Source organism: Ictalurus furcatus, unplaced genomic scaffold (genome assembly GCF_023375685.1).
Source record: "Ictalurus furcatus strain D&B unplaced genomic scaffold, Billie_1.0 scf2, whole genome shotgun sequence".
Lineage (NCBI taxonomy): Eukaryota > Metazoa > Chordata > Actinopteri > Siluriformes > Ictaluridae > Ictalurus > Ictalurus furcatus.
Window position 1 is genome coordinate 491,901 of NW_026521051.1, and position 18,042 is coordinate 509,942.

At 40.9% G+C, this 18,042-nt stretch overlaps 2 non-coding genes across 2 annotated transcripts; one reads left to right on the forward strand and one right to left on the reverse strand.

The window, feature by feature from the left end:
- The first annotated feature begins 10,418 nt into the window (after window positions 1–10,418).
- trnal-gag (transfer RNA leucine (anticodon GAG)) lies at window positions 10,419–10,500 on the forward strand. The gene has a single exon. It is a non-coding gene; the product is annotated as a tRNA-Leu (tRNA).
- Window positions 10,501–12,844: 2,344 nt separating this feature from the next.
- Window positions 12,845–12,915, reverse strand: trnag-gcc (transfer RNA glycine (anticodon GCC)). The gene has a single exon. It is a non-coding gene; the product is annotated as a tRNA-Gly (tRNA).
- Between the last annotated feature and the right edge of the window lie 5,127 nt (window positions 12,916–18,042).

Genomic DNA, 18,042 nt, shown 5'->3' on the forward strand with positions numbered 1-18,042 from the left:
AAAGTAAGGAAGGTGACCGGATGCCGCCCTTAAGCGATTACTTGGGTGGTCTTACCAGCGAACTAGATGATGGCGATCAAATCGTGGAATTTGTAAGCGCAGGTCCTAAAACCTACGGTTACAAAACCATGAAAGGAAAAACAACCATGAAAGCTAAAGGCATTACTTTAAATTGTATCAATTCTGAAATTGTCAATTTGAAATCACTGACAGAACTGGTGGACGAGCGAGTGAAAAATCCGGATCATACAGGTCATCTCGTAACCACGCATAACCAAATCGTGAGAGATAAAAAGGGGTTTCATTTGAGAAACAAATCATAGTTGAAAAGGTTCAGGGTTGTGTACGATAAGCGTGTTCTATTACCCGATTTTACAACTCTCCCTTACGGATATTAAGACTATTCTTGTATATATGTGTATATAGTTTCTGTTGATGTGTTTTGTAAAGGAAAATATGAACGTGACTGCTTTTGACGCTAGGATGCAACTTCCCTTTTCATGTATCGTATGTGGACCGAGTAATAGTGGAAAATCTTTTTTTATCAAAATGTTGTTGGAAAACTGTAAAGAGGCAATGTCGGTTGTTCCGGAAAACATTGTCTGGTGTTATACGTGTTGGCAGCCTATGTACGATGAATTATTGACCAGAATAAAAATAAATTTTCTTCAAGGAATCCCTGATTCTTTGTGTGATGACGAACTATTTCCTCCAAATAAAAAAAACTTGTTGGTAATCGATGACTTGATGGAATCCGCCAGTAAAAATGACGAAGTAGAAAAGGCTTTTACAAAATACACCCACCACAGAAATCTGAGCATCATCTACCTCGTTCAAAACTTGTTTTTTCAAGGAAAGACCAGTAGAACAATCAACCTGAACACCAACTACATGGTTCTTTTTAAAAACCCTAGAGATAAATTACAGATCAGCATACTGGCTCGTCAAATGTATCCGGGTATCAGCAAGTATTTTTTAGAATGCTTTCTCGATGCCGTCTCTAGACCTTACGGGTATTTATTTGTTGACCTGAAAGCACAAACGCCAGAAGAACTTCGTCTCCGTTCAGGGTTGTTTCCTGGGGAGAAGCCGGTTGTGTATGTTCCGAAGAAGAAGAAAAAACTTTAAAGTATCTACAACAAATGTCTGAGCGATTGAAAAAAACCCTCCCGTTGCTGAATTCATTACATAGGTCTCCATCCCGAAGGAGAAAGGATATATTACGTGATGCTCCCACAGATCTCATCCTGAGCATATGTGAACTAGCTTTAAACGTGCTCAGGGGAAACATACCACTGACGACAAAACAGTATCGGGTTTTAAAAAAACAAAAAAAATGGATCAAACTATTTGCTGATAAAAGAGCATCCGTTGAAAGAAAAAGGAAAGTTATTAATCAATCCGGAGGATTTCTTCTGCCTTTGCTCAGTGTAGCCATTCCTTTTATAAGCAGCTTAATCGCGTCCCGCAACAATTAACATGGAGACTGCTGAGAAAATGTATTTAGTCCCTCAACATCAGATCGATAAACTTAGAAACATCGCCGCGGAGAAGGAAACCATAAGAAAGACTGTTGAAAACAACTTGGACGATGCAATACGTGGTATTTTATCGAGGACTGATCTGAACGAATACGATAAGGCGAAACTCTACGCGTCTGTGCTGCAAAATTTTTTAAACTTGGTTAAAGTAGGAGAGCAGGAAACCGCTCAATTGACCCTGTCTCTACCTAAAATATCGGAAAGCAAAACGGAAGCAGCGGTGACCGAACCTCCCAAAGACGAGATCGTGCAAGAGGTCCTCGCTAACATTTCTGCTAGAAACAAAAGAAACGCTTCGTACGTTATGGAAAAACTTTTAAAAGCCGGGGCTGCGTGGAACGATAGCAGTGAATTTATTTTTAAAGGAAACACCATCAAAGGATCTCACATGGTGGATTTGCTTAAAAATCTCACGGCCCCTCATCGAGTATCCGACGAACGGAGGCCTTTAGGTTGGAAAGAGTTCTTACAGACAGTAGCCAACCTAAATATACCCTTTTCAGCAATACCTAATGGCGGTGTTCGACGCAAAATATCTGACATAAAAAGATCTAAAGATATCTCTCATCTTGTTTCCCCACCTAAAAGCAAAGACTATGATTCTGAGCCAGTTTTCAAATCCCCCGTTTTTAACCGTTCTGACTGGTTTGGTTTTTGAAAATGACGAGGGACAAAGAATGTTATGATATGTTAACCTTTATTTCAATAAAATAACTTTTGTTTAACATTTTTCTTGTGAAGCATCGTCATTGAACATTCCACTACATATGTAAATGAAACATATCTAGAGAGTTAACACATTGTACACATGTAATTGAATGCTTTTTATTTACTCTAGGGTACATTTTTTTAACGAATGACACAACAGTGTTATCGTTTCTAATTAAATCTTTGCTATACATAGACATAATACGGTTAAATGAATAACCTTTAGCTTTGTGACACAGAAAAAACACACAGTGTTGCCCGCAGCAAACCGACGTAAAGTTTTGAACTTGTACAGGGTTATATCTTATTTTGCAACAGTTCTTTGTCAAAAAATAATGAATCGATCGAGGAAAGAGTTCGTAGTCCGGAGGGTTTCCGTACGAGTCAAAAAATTCTCCTGTGTTTTCGTCATTAAGGCATAATGCTAGCCAGTGCTCACCCGACATGTGTCTCGGATGTGTGTTTACGATGAATAAAGCTGGAAACTTTCTCAGAGTACTTGTAGGTAGCTCGTCACAGGCCATCACGCCATGAAATATTTTATCTATTTCAGGACAACTTCTCATAACCTCCGTTAGTTCTCTGGTATCCATGAGTTACTGGTAATCGATGAGCACGTTTCTTCAATTGTTTATTTCTAGAATGCTGTCAAAACTGGCGTACACGATTAGATTCACCGTGATCGGAAGTGGTTGACGAAATCTGAGTTCCAATCGCATATTGCCCGATTTTATTAATGACAAGTGTTGCCCACAATCGTCATCGGGATTCAGGTTGAAAGCGAATAAAGTATATCCGTTCAGGTACTCTTCTCTGTTTATCGACAGTGCCTGATCTTTCAGCTGCTTTCCTGATGCTAAAATTAAAGAATGGAATTCACGGACCACGTTACCGGACTGAAAAACAGGCTGAAACGGCTTTGCAGGATATTGCGTACCATCTACGTACAGCGCGATAAACTCTGCATCGTAATGTTTAAAATTAAAAGGGTTTTTATTGTACGACCCGCTGAAGGCATCGTTGTCTACCATCCCAAAGATAATGGTTTTAGGTAAGGGACCGAGGAAAAGGTTCTCTTGTGAACAAATGCGGCTCCCTGCAGCTAGACTGAAGGTCTTCAAACAGACTCTTTCGATCGGATACTTGGCTGGGCCGGTGAGAAGTGCTTGTCCGTGACCGATTTTTACAGACGGTGAGACGGTTACTTTCTTCAAAAAAAGAGAAGCGTTGAGTATTTTCAGATTGAAATTTGCATTTCCTTCCTTCATCAAACAGAATTCAGCTTTGCTGCGAACCATTTTAATCCTCAAATCAATCCCGTTCAGTAAAAGTTTATCCTGAAAAAATATATCCGAGTGAATGTGTCCAATCAGGTCGAAGGTGTTGCTTTCAGCACTGAAACTGGCCCTTTTTTTGAGGCCTTCGTTTCGTCCGTCCGGGTCTGTGGCGTCCATATGCCCCGCTGTGTCTTTGTAGAATAGCCCGGTGCAAAATTGTGTTTCCAGTGTATCTTTTCCATAGTTGATAAGACTTTCAAAGGTAGCACGGTATGGGTATGTACTGCTAGATTGAGAAATAAGACGATCCCCGAGCATGACATCCACTTGTGAAAAAAGTGAGGCTACGGGGTAGTTAACGAACCCAACCTTTGCATCGTTAGCTATATTGGAACCGTCGGGGTTCACGATTTTACAGGTCAGATGTAAAAAAGTGTTGTTCAAGTCGAGGTAATCCTCCCCGTTTCCAGCCACGTAGAACTCCAGGGGCCCGTTGTCCGTAAGAGTGGAAAGTGGAGGTATTTCGACATAAGTGTACTTTTCGATACTCGTTTGGGTAAAAGGTAATGTGAAAATATCCAATTCTGTCTTGGTACACTCTGAGGATAGACTGTGTAAGAACGCCATGATGTTAGAAAATGTTCAGCCGATTTCTCTTGTGAGAGATGTAAGGGTGCCTGTTGCCTCTCTGCTCGGTCTTTTTCACACTGTTCTTGATTTTAGTAACCTTACGTCTTTTATTAGGAACCACATGTCGACGCCCTGGGAGCCTTTTAGATTTTTTACGCGCAATCAACGCAAGCCCCGATCCGTCTTGATTCTGAGCTTGTGTCTTGCTCATAATATTGCTGAATACGTCACTTACGAACCCTTGAACAGTCCTCCTAGCCCCGACCCATACATGGTGGGGGCGCCTTGAAACCCAGGAAGACCATTTCCAGCCTGGTGGACATAATAATCCACGTAGGTCTGCGGATGAACGTAGCCCCTATCCATCATTTTTACATACGGAACGAATGTTTAGCGGGTCTAAAGTGTAGTTTAGCAATAAATTTCCCGTAACTAAAAGGTATAGGCTTGTTCTGATCCGTTTTGACTTCGATTACTATATCGGTAATATGGTTCTTGGTGAGAGGTACGTAATGCAGCTTATCATAAGTAATTGTGACGACTTTGTTGTTTTCACCCGTTATATGTACGCATCTCAGTAACGGGGTAACACTGTCCCCAACTCGCTGATACTCGATAACATCTGTATATACATACATCGTATAAAAGCCTGCGTGAATATCAGCGGGGTTAGGCGCGTCTGGTTCTCGGGCCGTTATTGGAACACCGGGGTTCATACCGAGCATATATGCTAATTTTCCATTAGCTTTGAACGCGAAATGTTTTTGGGATACGATGCGTATTTTATTTTTCATAGGGTTATAGAATAGCTCTATTCCGAGCTCCAATTTCTTTATGTTGTTGTTGATTTCACTAACCACTTCACCGATATTTTTATAATATCCTGGAGTGATATTAAAGTTACTGTTTTGTGTTCTCTTTCCATCCCTCTGAATAATATGACACATACTGTCTTCCTCCGTTAACGAGTACCAACTCTGGATATATTGAACCTCTGCGAGCGAGACTTCCCATATTCCGTTCAAATCGATTGGTTTGGCGAATTTAGTAGTGTAGTGCGCGATCTTATTATTAGGGTAAATATCCAAAGACGCGTTGCTTGGAAGGGTCACAAAGAATCCACACTCTTCCATGGTTTAATGAATATAGTTTTCAGTTTTGTTCACGGTGATCCTTTTGTTATGTTAACAACGTCTTCGACCGGAACCCACGAATTAAATTTATCGGGCCAACCCACCCATTTCACCAGGCAGACTTTTTTCTGGTTTCGGGTCTTTTCAGACAAGATTTTCTCAATTTTAAACGTCTTGTCCTTACCGATAATTATCTTTTGTAACTCGGGGTCATAAAATGTTCCCTCAATTTTTTCACCATCATAGTCTTGTAATTTATATACTGGGGGATCTCTCGGTATACGTTCAGAGATTGTAAAATATTCATCCGTAAAGTTTTGCTCGTATCCTTTCTCAAACTGTCTTTTTAAACGAGAAATTCTAACGATATCACCGACTTTAAACTTGAAATTTAGTTGCTTTAATTTAGGTGTGAACAGTCCGTAGAGGGTTTTAAATACTCTGAAGGAATTAGATTCGTTGACCTCGGCAGGTTTCATTTTGATGCTGGAATGGTAATTGTGATTGTACGCTTGAATCAGATCCTGGACTACGTCGATGTATTTTCTCGTGTTAAAAGCGGTAAAATATCTCCACATCCTGGTCTTTAGCGTTCTGTTGAACCTTTCACACACCGATGCTTTTTGCCCTGTACCCGTAGCAAAGTGAATAATGTCATGTTTTTCCATTAATGTTTGAAAATTTTTGTTAAAAAACTCCTTCCCTTGGTCAGTTTGTAGTTTTTTGGGGACCCTACCTTCATTTAGAATGGATTCAAAAGCTTTAGTTACTTCGATTCCGGTCTTGTTTCGTAACACACGTACCCAGGCATATTTGGATAAAATATCTATACACGTGATCATAAATTTCGCATTGTCGTTACTCTCTGACAAGTTGCTCATATCGACTAAATCAGCTTGCCATTGTTCATCGATGTTCTTCACAAAAACCTTGTTTCTTTTAAACTTTGTAGATACTGGTTTATGTAGACTGTATGCATCCTGCTCTGCTAACCAGTTTTTTATTTCAGTATCATTAGCTCTTTTACCTATTTTCTCAACAATAGCTCTTTCTCAAACTCTCAAACTCTAACATTTTCCATTCTAAACACACACAGGTTTAGATACATGTTTAGTTTACATTCAAATGTTTCAGCAATACATATAAAAACTTGTTACACACCTATGTGTTAAGGACACACGCTAATTACGAATGTCTTCAGCATTTTTGTCGGCTTCAGACTTTTCTCGCAGTCAGAATAGACATGGCTTGTTTTGAAGTTTCCCATGTATGCGACGGTTCAGCAGGTTCCAGAGATGAGTGAAAGGTCCAGTAATCTACGACGTCTTCGCACACTTGCTCGTTGAAAACGTCTTTGGTTTTCTCCTTGACCTCGTTCAGCACGGTTTTGATGTGAGGCTCGTCTCGCCATTCACACACGGTGGCTTCAGCGATGCCTTGAATTTTTTCCAGGGAAGGAGTGTGTTTGATTCCACACAGTTTCAGACCTCTTGCCAATGTGTATTTGAACCACGGTTTAAACAGTTTTTTCAGCAATCTGTAGGTGTTTAGGTGTAGATAGTACTCTTCAGGATCGAACAAACACGCGTGTTGGAGTTGACTCGGGTGATCGATCGCGCAGCCGTGACAGTTGTCCTTCAGATCTTGTTGGATAACTCTGTCCAGCAGTTCCCCCGTAACAGCACGTATGATGGTTAGCACAGTGTTGGTTATACACCCGTCGGCTTCATCGTTCGTTGTCAGATAGGTCAGATTTCTTTTTCCTAGGTTTTCACCGTCTTCAAAACCCGAACTGGTCACATCATCATCATCATCATCATCAGCATACAGGGTTGCATCAGAGTTGTAGAAAACGGGGTTGAATTCACAAGACATATTGTTGGTTGACGTCCAGAATACTATGACTCGATATGTAATCAGACTCATTGATATAGCGTGTGGGGAGGAGTCTTGGGGGGAGGTGGAGTTTCTGATCAAGAATAGTATATTGACGATCTCAGAATAAGACATCTTCTAGCCTTACTTTTATTTGCATCATTTCTTTGTCTCTTCCAGTTTTTTGGAATAATTCATCGATTTGCCGGAAGTAGCGTTGCAGATCGTGCCAGCTGGTTCGGTCATACCTCACTTCACAATTCTCTTTGTTATCAGGGGCGTTGTCACCGGTTAATACAGCAGCACAGTGCAGTGAAACTTGGTTCTTGGAGAAATTTGTTGCTCTGATACAGTATTTGCATTGAAGAGACGAACTGTTCCATTTACGTCTGTACGCATCCGGGGAAAAGAAGTCCATTCTAACAATGTAGTCAAAATCCTTGCACCATTTTCTGAACTTTTTCCAGTCACCTTTGTTAAAAGTCACGTTCTCTGTAGCACGGCTCCAGTGGATGTGTCCCGGGACCGAGAACTTGAAAAGCAAAACGGTTCCTTTTTCTGCATCGAAAAAAAACCCGGCTGTACATCCGTTTGACATTACCCAATATTGAATCTTTTCATGTTCTAACATTTTTTCTATTCTTCCCAAAAAAGGGTGAGCTTTTTTCGGCGCGTTAGGACAAACATCAGCCATGTTGTAAGATCGCACACGTTGTTCTAAGTACAGAGTATTATAAAACCTAGAGGGATGCTCGACTTTTATAAGCAGGTTCGTATGCATGCGTTGTCTGTACGTGCACGTGTGTGTTTGTGCGTGTGTGTGTGTGTGTCATATTTTTGTTTGGATGTGGGATACACATGGCCGTACCATGTATGGTAACGTTTCTGTCACGAATGGATGGGAACCAGATTTAACATAACTATATATATTTTTATGACCTACCACAGAGTGTTAGAAGGACCATGTGTGCAACGTGTGTGGGGTGGAAAACACATGGCCGCACCAGGTATGGTAACGTTTCTGTCACGAATGGATGTGAACCAGATTTAACATAACTATATATATTTTTATGACCTACCACAGAGTGTTAGAAAGAACATGTGTGCAACGTGTGTGGGGTGGAAAACATATGGCCGTACCAGGTATGGTAACGAATGGATGTGATCCAGATTTAACATAACTATATATATATTTTTATGACCTACCACAGAGTGTTAGAAAGAACATGTGTGCAACGTGTGTGGGGTGGAAAACACATGGCCGCACCATGTATGGTAACGAATGGATGTGATCCAGATTTAACATAACTATAAATATTTTTATGATCATGACCTTTGATCTAGATATAGAGAGTTAGAATGTGTATCTTTTTGACCTTTGACCTATACCTGTCAAAACTAAGGTTACAATATATACCAACTATTTCTCTCTCTCAGCTACCCTTATAAATGGCTCCTCATGGTTTTCTCTTAAAATTAAGGCCTCCGTCGTCTGAGGCAAGAATCTTCACCATCTGAATTATGAGTAAGTTTCTTTTACATTTTTCTGTATTTCTGGTTTATAATTTATTTTCATATTTGCTGTATATCTCTATTTTATATATTTATACTGCTTGCAAATTGTTTACTGTACTTCCTACTTCATTATATCATTATATTACCCTTCTAATATCCTACATATCCTACTACTCTTTATATTACCCTTATAATATCTTAATACTCCTTTTTATTATTCTTATAAAGTTATAATGTTATGTGTGTGTGTGTGAGAAAGAGAGAGACAGAGAGAGTGTGTGTGTGTGTTATGTCTGCATGCCTGCCCTTGACTGTACGAGAGTGTGTGTTTGCACTCCTCAGCTCTTATACTTCTCTGTGACTAATAAACCATAGTGTGTTACTCTTAAAAGATCTTAAAGTGTGAATCCAATTCGTCAATATCCGCCTAATACCGCTTCTGTGTGTCTAGGTGCCCGTCGTCATTTTTTCTTCTCTCCTTTACTGGAGGGGCTGGATTTGGATCTGAACACTCACTATCAGCTCGCGCATCTCACTGCTGACATCATGGTGCTACTTAACATTCTTCGCAGCACCCCCTCTGGAAATGGAAATGCGGCGTCCCCCCCTCTCAGATACAGAATCCACCCCGTGAATGTGTGTATTGACGCCTCTACACAGACAGACCCTCCCTCCAGCTTTCAGTCTGAGGATGATGTCACCTTCTCTGTTCTGGGCTCTGACCATTCTTCCCTCTTCTCACCTGTCCGTCCGCCGTACTCTCAGTGGTCTCCTTATTTCACCTTTGCTGACTATCCCATGTCCCCAGGACACACCCCATTTTCTTCCCCCTACCGCTCTCCTCAAGATTACGCACCCACCAGTCCTGTGAATTTTCAATAAAATTACATATTACTCATACTAGGTCTCCCTCATGTTTATTTCATGTCATTTTTATCCAGAACAACAACAACCCTAAGCACACAAGTCGTTCTACCAAAGAATGGTTAAAGAAGAATAAAGTCAATGTTTTGGAATGGCCAAGTCAAGGTCCTGACCTTAATCCAATAGAAATGCTGTGGAAGGACCTGAAGCAAGCAGCTCATGTGAGGAAACCCACCCACATCCTAGAGATGAAACTGTTCTGTAATGAGGGATGGGCTAAAATTCCTCCAAGCTGACGTGCAGGACTGATCAACAGTTACCGGAAACGTTTGTTTGCAGTTGTTGCTGCACACCGAGGTCACACCAGATACTGAAAGCAAAGGTTCACATACTTTTGCCACTCACAGATATGCAATATTGGATCATTTTCATCAATAAATAAATGACCATGTGTAATATTTTTGTCTGGTTTCTTTAATTAGGTTCTCTTTATCTACTTTTAATACTTGTGTGAAAATCTTATGTTTTAGGTCCTGGTAATGAAGATGTATAGAAAGTTTTAAAGGGTTCACAAACTTTCAAGCACCACCGTAAGTGGGATGTCAGGTCATAGCAGAAGAGCTCTTCCGCAAACACTACCGATGTGACCGTGGACCATGGGGTCTTAAGCCTAGACGAATCGCGTCCAAAAGACCACGCCTTAGCTCTGTCTTCAGCTGGAAATGGTTAGATGTCTCCGGCAGAGCTGGTTAAGCGAAAGGCACTTGAGTCTCACAACAGCCCATTTGTCGCGCCCATGCCAGATTTCTTGTTGTCCGGCAGAATGACCCGGTCACCTTCTTACCACGGACGGGTAAACCACCACATTGTCCTGGGGTAGTGTGGCCGAGTGGTCCAAGGCGCTGGGTTGAGGCTCCAGTCTCTTCGGAGGTGTGGGTTCAAATCCCACTGCTGCCAGGGTAGTTAGCTGAAAGTAGTTCTGCTTAACTTTCCCAGGGCGGAAAGTAGTTATGCTTAACTTTTCCAGTTAATTCTCAATGGTAGTCCTTATCACTACGGATGCAATATATATTTCGCCACGTGTTGATTCCATGGCGCTGTTCCGAAGCTTAGTGTTTTTTTTTGTTTGTTTGTTTGTTTTTTTGAAGATCTACATTTTGAATTGCCTCCGCTATCACGAAAGCCAGTTAATACTTTATTGGCTTTATTTTTTCGGCTTTCATCTATTTTTGTTTATTTCTTTTTTCCCCAGACAGCGATTAACATTCATCGTTTTACCTGAGAAAAAAAAGCGCTCTTAAGCAGCAGGTAAAGTGAACTGTACACTTACATTTACATTTATTCATTTAGCAGACGCTTTTAACCAAAGCGACTTATAAATAACGAAATTGCTTATTTACTCAAAAGAAACATCGGTATATTATGAATATCATTTGAATGGTTTAAACTATATTTGTAGTGTCAGTTCAGGAATATCATTATACGTTTGTATGCCGAGTGAAATTTCTATTGTCTACTGTTCAGTGTCTGTTGTTTGTTCAGTAGTCAAACACACAGTAAAATAAAGTCTTTTGGTAACAAGTGAGCAGATCACAGTTATGTTAGATTAGGTTAGAATATATTAGAGTAGATGTGTATCTTTTCAATAGTTGTATAATTAAACTTTGGGTCATTGATCTTTTACTCTAACATGAAACCTGTCAAGTTATTTTAAAAGAATCAGTTACCATAATTTTACTTTACAAAACAATACATAACTATGTAAATTCTTTTTATATATTTATTTATGTTAATTGTTCATATCTATGGGTACTATTCAGGCCATCAGCATGAAGAAAAAAAAATTCCCTGGGAGAATCAACGTGTCCTTCAGGAGAGGCCCATCAGGTGATTTACTTCAGGGCTCATCTGAAGAGGCAAGAAGCATTAAAGACAATCCTTCTTTGCAAGAGAAGTCAACACCTCAAAGAAAAGATGTGGTCAGGAACAATACAGCCACCCGCTCCGTTCAATCCACCTGCTAGTGGTATTCCTGAAGACGTACCTCTGACACAGGCAGCAGTTGAGAAGACACCAAAAATACAAATTAGATGCTGTTTAGCTTGTGGTCAGCCAAATTCTCATTACATGGGTGATGGCTCCTCTGTATATTTCTTTTAGCAGGCTGGTGATGTTAAATACTTCTACTGCTCCAGGAAAGTCTTTGAGGCATACTCTGCAGAGGGCCTTCTGGTCATCTGTGCAGGTTCTGCCACCAGCCACTAAAACAAGGACCCAATAGCCCTCATATCCACACTGGTTTCCCTGGAGTGGCAGGCAAATACATTTACTGTCCTTCTAAAGTGCTCTCCCTGTATCAAGTACAGGGAATGAATGCAGAGACGACATGGGCAGAGTTTCAGCAGTCCTCATTCTATGAGGCTGAGAGGCAGAGGTGGATTGTTGAAAAGAGAAAATAACTTTGTTGTGAAACACAGTATTTAAGGTCTGTGCATGGCATGTCTGATTGCAAGCCAAGCACAAGCTTGAATTTTGGTAAATAGTTACAAATCCTGTGTAATACTGTTGTCCATGAATCTCATTCTACTTTTTCTGTGCTCTCTCTTCTCTCTCTCTCTCTCTCTCTCTCTCTACCATTGTGGAATTGTGTATAGACAACATTGTATTTAAAAAAACAAAACCGTCCTGTGTATTTGTAAATATGTTTTATCTAGCTTGTATTTGTAAATGTTTTAAAATCTTAGTCCTTATTTGCAATACATTTTCAATAACTTACTATAACACACCCTGCATATATTATTTAGATAGTTATTTTAATTTTGACAAACTGTTAATTTCACATTCTTCTTTAACAGTTAATTTTACACACTGAAAGAGTATCGAAATAGTAAATGTTGACAATGCCGCTTTTAAAAAATTACATAGATACAATATGTAACAGATAATATAATATAAATATTTGAACCAATGTTTTTACGTTAGGTTCGTCCGACCCTCCTCCTGGATTTTCCTCACTTTCTATTGGCTAGTCAGCGCTCTACACCTACGTGTGACTGGCCCCCGCGTGGCAGGTGAGAATTCTACCACTGAACCACCAATGCTTATCTTAACGGATCAACGACAATGCAGAGTGTGCTTTTCATTAAGTATTGTTCTGATTAAACAGTTTGGTTTCAAAATAGAAAAGGAGCATCCTAAGTCTCTTGTGTATTTCAGCAGCATGGAGTTCGTCTAGTTTGGGCAGAAATGATAAGGTTTGTATTGTTCTTTTGGTGAAGGCTTAACTTTCAAAGGTCCCTTCTGCATTGGCCAGGAATTGAACCCAGGCCTCCCGCGTGGCGGGCGAGAATTCTACCACTGAACCACCAATGCTTAGTTCAATAAGCTAAAGACTTCGCAGAGTGTGCTGTTCAGGTAAGTATTGTGGTGCTTCAGCAATTTGGTTTCAGAATTGAAAAGGAGCATCCTAAGTCTGTTGTATATTTCAGCAGCATGGAGTTCGTCTAGTTTGGGCAGAATTGATGAGGCTTGTAAAGTTCTTTGGGTGAAGGCTCAATAGTCAAAACTCTGCTGTATATTGGTTGGGAATTGAACACGGGCCTCCTGCATGGCAGGTGAAAATGTTACCACTGAAACACCAATGCTTATTTTAAAGAACCAAAGCCTTTGCAGGGTGCGATTTACAGATGAGTATTGCGTTCCTTCAGCAATTTGGTTTAAAATTCTAAAGGAGAATTTCTTGTATATTTCAGCAGCATGGAGCTCGTCCACTACCCTAATTTGGGCAGAATTGATAAGGCTTGTGAAGTGCTTTGGGTGAAGACTCCATATGCAAAACTCTGCTGTGCATTGGTGGGGAATCAAACCCAGACTTCAAAGACCTTGCTGAGTGTGCTTTTTTTCAGGTAAGTATTGTGGTGCTTCAGCAATTTGGTTTCAGAATTGAAAAGGAGAATCCTAAGTCTCTTCCATATTTCAGCAGCACGGAGTACCCTAGTTTGGGCAGAATTGTTAAGGCGTGTAAAGTTCTTTGGGTGAAGGCTCTTGCACCACAAACGTCTCCAAAACTCAGTTGTGCATTGGCCTGGAATCTAACCCGGACTTCACAGAGGGTGCTTTTCAGGTAAGTATCGTGCTGACTTAGCAATTTGGTTTCAAAATTGACAAGGAGCATCCTAAGGCTCTTGTATATTTGAGCAACATGGACTGTGTCTGCTACCCTTTTTTTGGGCAGAATAAATAAGGCTTGTGGAGTTCTTTGGGTGAAGGCTCAATATTCAAAACCCAGTTGTGCATTGGCGGGGAATCGAACCTGGCCTCATGTGTGGCAGGTCAGAATTCGACCACTGAACCACCAATGCTTATCTTAAAGGATCAACGACAATGCAGAGTGTGCTTTTCATTAAGTATTGTTCGGATTAAACAGTTTGGTTTCAAAATAGAAAAGGAGCATCCTAAGTCTCTTGTATATTTCAGCAGCATTGATAAGGCTTTTAAAGTTCTTTGAGTGAAGGCTCAATATTCAAAACTCTGCTGTGCATTGGCCTGGAATCAAACCCAGACTTCAAAGACTTTGCAGAGTGAGCTTTTCAGGTAAGTATTGTGCTGATTCAGCAATTTGGTTTCAGATTTGAAAAGGAGAATCCTAAGTCTCTTCCTTATTTCAGCAGCAGTCACACACTATATTTCCAGGTACTGTATAATATTATAATATCTCCTCTCTGCTCAACACGCATGTAATACAGTCTACATACCGTAGAGCAGTGTTTTTCAACCACTGTGCCATGGCACACTAGTGTGTCGTGAGAGATCGTCAGGTGTGCCGTGAGAAATTGTCCAATTTCACGTAGTCTTAAAATTCTTTTTTATTAAAATTTATTAATTATTATCTGCAAATAATAAGCCATGGTTGAGTGTCTGTGCTGTAATATAGTGACTGGCAGAGCAATGTAATATTCGTCTAGGTGGCAGTAGGTAATTGCCTCCTACCTTCTTAGAGACAAGAGAATTAGTGACGCATGCGACAGGTTGTGGTGGCAGTGATGGAGAAGTTTTTAAAAAGGAAAAATGCAAACTCCAAACTGGGCCCTGGACAAGATTGTGACCCAGGTGAAGGGCCTAGTATGAGTGGTGGTAAAAAGAAAGCAAAGACGGTGAGCTCGAGGCAATACAGCGAAAGTTATCTTTCGTTAGGATTTACTTTCACCAGCGATGAGATGACCCCGACTCCATTATGCTTGGTGTGTGGCGAGAAGCTGTCCAATAGCGCCATGGTGCCAAGCAAGCTTAAACGCTATCTCCAAGCGAAACACCCGTCGCTTCAAAACAAGCCGATGGACTATTTTGTTTGCCTGCGTGAAAACACCGAAACAGGCAACATTAATGAGAAAAACCACAAAGGTAAATTAGAAAGCCCTCAAAGCTAGTTGCTGAACTTGTAGCTAAATGAAAAAAGTCCCACACTGTGGCAGAGACGTTAATACTACCTGCCCGCAAAGACACTGTCAACGAGATGCTCGGCCCTGACGCAGTTAAAGACATATCTAAACTCCCGCTCTCAGATAACACAATCGCCAGACATATTGATGACATGTCTACAGACATCGAAAGCCATGTTTTGGAAAAGATACGCATCAGTAGGAAATTTGCGTTGCAACTTGATGAGTCTACGGATATTCTCAGCTCTTGGCCAATGTGCGTTTTGTGGATGGAGATGCCATTAGAGAAAACTTCCTATTTTGTAAGGCACTGCCAGAAAAAACAACAGGGGAGGAAATTTTTTGGGTCACATGAGAATATCTTGACCAGGGAGGACTTACGTGGGAAAATTGCACAAGTGTTTGCACTGATGGAGCTGCAGCCATGGTCGGGCACACCTAAGGCTTCGTTAGCAGAGTGAAGGAAAGAAACCCAGATCTTATTGTTACACACTGTTTTCTGCACCGTGAGGCCTTCGTTGCAAAGACTTTACCAGCAGAACTAGTTCCTGTGTTGGATGATGTTGTGCACATAGGGAACTTTGTAAAGACACAACCTTTGAAAAGTCGTATATTTGCATCTTTGTGTGAGGAAATGTGAGCGGAGCATAAAGCCTTATTGCTCCATACGGAGGTCCGATGGTTGTAGCGTGACAAGTTGCTGGCCCGTGTGTATGAGCTGCGGGAGGAACTTAAAGTGTTTCTGACAAATGAGAGGTCTGATTACTCAAATCTGTTTGCAAGTGATGAGTGGTGTGCAAAGCTGGCATACCTGGCAGATATATTTCATCATCTGAATGAACCGAACACACGGATGCAAGGCCAAAATGAGAACCTGCTTACAAGCATGGATAAAATAAATGGATTCCATTTAAAGGTGCACCTCTGGCAACAACATGTGCAAAGTGCCAACCTTGAGATGTTCCCACTCACAGAGGAATGGCAAGATCACCCTGCTGCACTGTGCGAGGTAATAGGTAAACATCTGAAAACTCTTGAGGAGAAGTTGTCATTTTATTTCTCTTCAGCCTCCACCGAATGCCTTGACTGCTGTTGGAAAGGACATGACTTTACAGGAGCAGGAGGAACTAACTGAACTGAAACAAGATTGTGGTTTAAACTAAGATTTGCTGAACTTCCTTTGGACAGTTTTTGGTTGACTGCTGCCAAGGAATTCCCCATTCCGGCCAACAAAGTTTTGACATTGCTCCCATTTTCCACAACATATGTGTGTGAGCTGAGCTTTTCAAGCCTAACTGCTATAAAAACTAAAAACAGAGAGAGACTGCAAGCTGTTGAAGAAGAGCTTCGTGTATGCCTTTCTTCAATTCCTGCCAGGATATCGGCTTTGTGTGGGAGGTGTGTAAAATGTGGGAAACAGCGCAAAATTTTGTAGAAAAGCACCACCCGAGTAAGACTGTAGCAGTGCGAGCGATGAATCTGTTTAACGACAATGTAATGTCACATTTCCACGAAATCCTTAAAAGGAGGCAAAAGCAAGTGTCACTGGATAGGTTCCTTGTTAACGTTGTACAAAAAGAAAAAGATTCCGGTGGGCCAACAGACAGCAGTGATTCCATTAGTAACAGTGAAAGTCCCCCTACACAATAATGAATAAATTTGATTACTTTATATTAAATTTAAATAATAAAAATATAAAATGGTATTTTGTGTTAATCATTATTATGTATATGAATATTTTTGGGTTTTGGAACAAATTATCTGAGTTTCCATTATTTCTTATGGGGAATTTGCTTTGATATACGAGTACTTTGGATTATGAGCACGTTTCTGGAACGAATTATGCTCGCAATCCAAGGTTTGACTGTACAATTAACTGACATTTGCAAATTCTTTGCAACTAAAAAGCTGTAATTATATACTATATAACTTTTTTTTAAAGCATTTAAAGTATATAACATTAGCACCTTGTAATGTTATACCAGAAGAAAAGTAAAGAATCCTGGAACATCTGAACATCCATAATCTGAAAATCTTGACCCTAGTGTCAATCGAGTCAATCCAATCTTTCTTGTGTGCGTTTAGCGGTATTCTGTCAGACCTCTTTCCTGGTGTGGGCATCCCCGAGCACGACTACGGCGCGCTTCAGTCGAACATCGAGGCAGCTCTATGCGCCCGCTCCCTGCAGCCCGTCTCCAGCATGACCGCCAAGGTGATCCAGCTGTACGAGACCATGCTGGCGCACCAGGGCGTCTTGCTGGTGGGCCCTACAAGAGGCGGTAAGACCACGGCGTACCGTGCCCTCGCTGACGCACCCTCCACGAGACAGAGGGCTGCGAGGTGAATCCATTCTACAAGCCCATCGAGACCTACATTCTCAACCCACAGTCAGTGAGCATGGACGAGCTGTATGGTGAAGACGACCCTCTCACAATGGAGTGGAGTGCCATCAAACCGTCCCTCGGCAGTGACACCGCCGACACGCACAAGTGGGTGGTGAGTGACGTACCTGTGGACGTGCCTGTGGATTGAGAAAATTACCGCCGTTTTGGACAACAAGACGACGCACTGTCTGGCTAATGGTGAAAGGATCAAGCTCACACCTCCTACACACATGTTATTCGAGGTGTTACCCATCAGACACAGATAGCACTGGTCCTAAAAACCATCACAAACAAGCCCAAGCATGTCATTTCCAAGAAGATTTTTTTTTTTTTTTACATTAAACGTGTTCCTGATGGAAAGGTCACACATGAACGTATCTTTAAGACTTCACTCTTTCACACGCCTATAACGAGCGATAAACGCATTCGAAGCATGTTATAAAGCCTCCGTAATGCATTATGCATAGTATTTAAATTAATATTATTACAATAACATGCACTACACTACATTATGCACAATAGATTTGAAGTCTTGGCTGACTCTGGACCAATAAGGGAACCTGCAAATGTAAGTGAAAACCAAATTCAAGGTGTCTCAAATCAAAAACTGCTGTAGATTTAACATTGACAAAATATTTCAAATTGTTACAGGCTCTACATCATTCAGAAATTCTGGC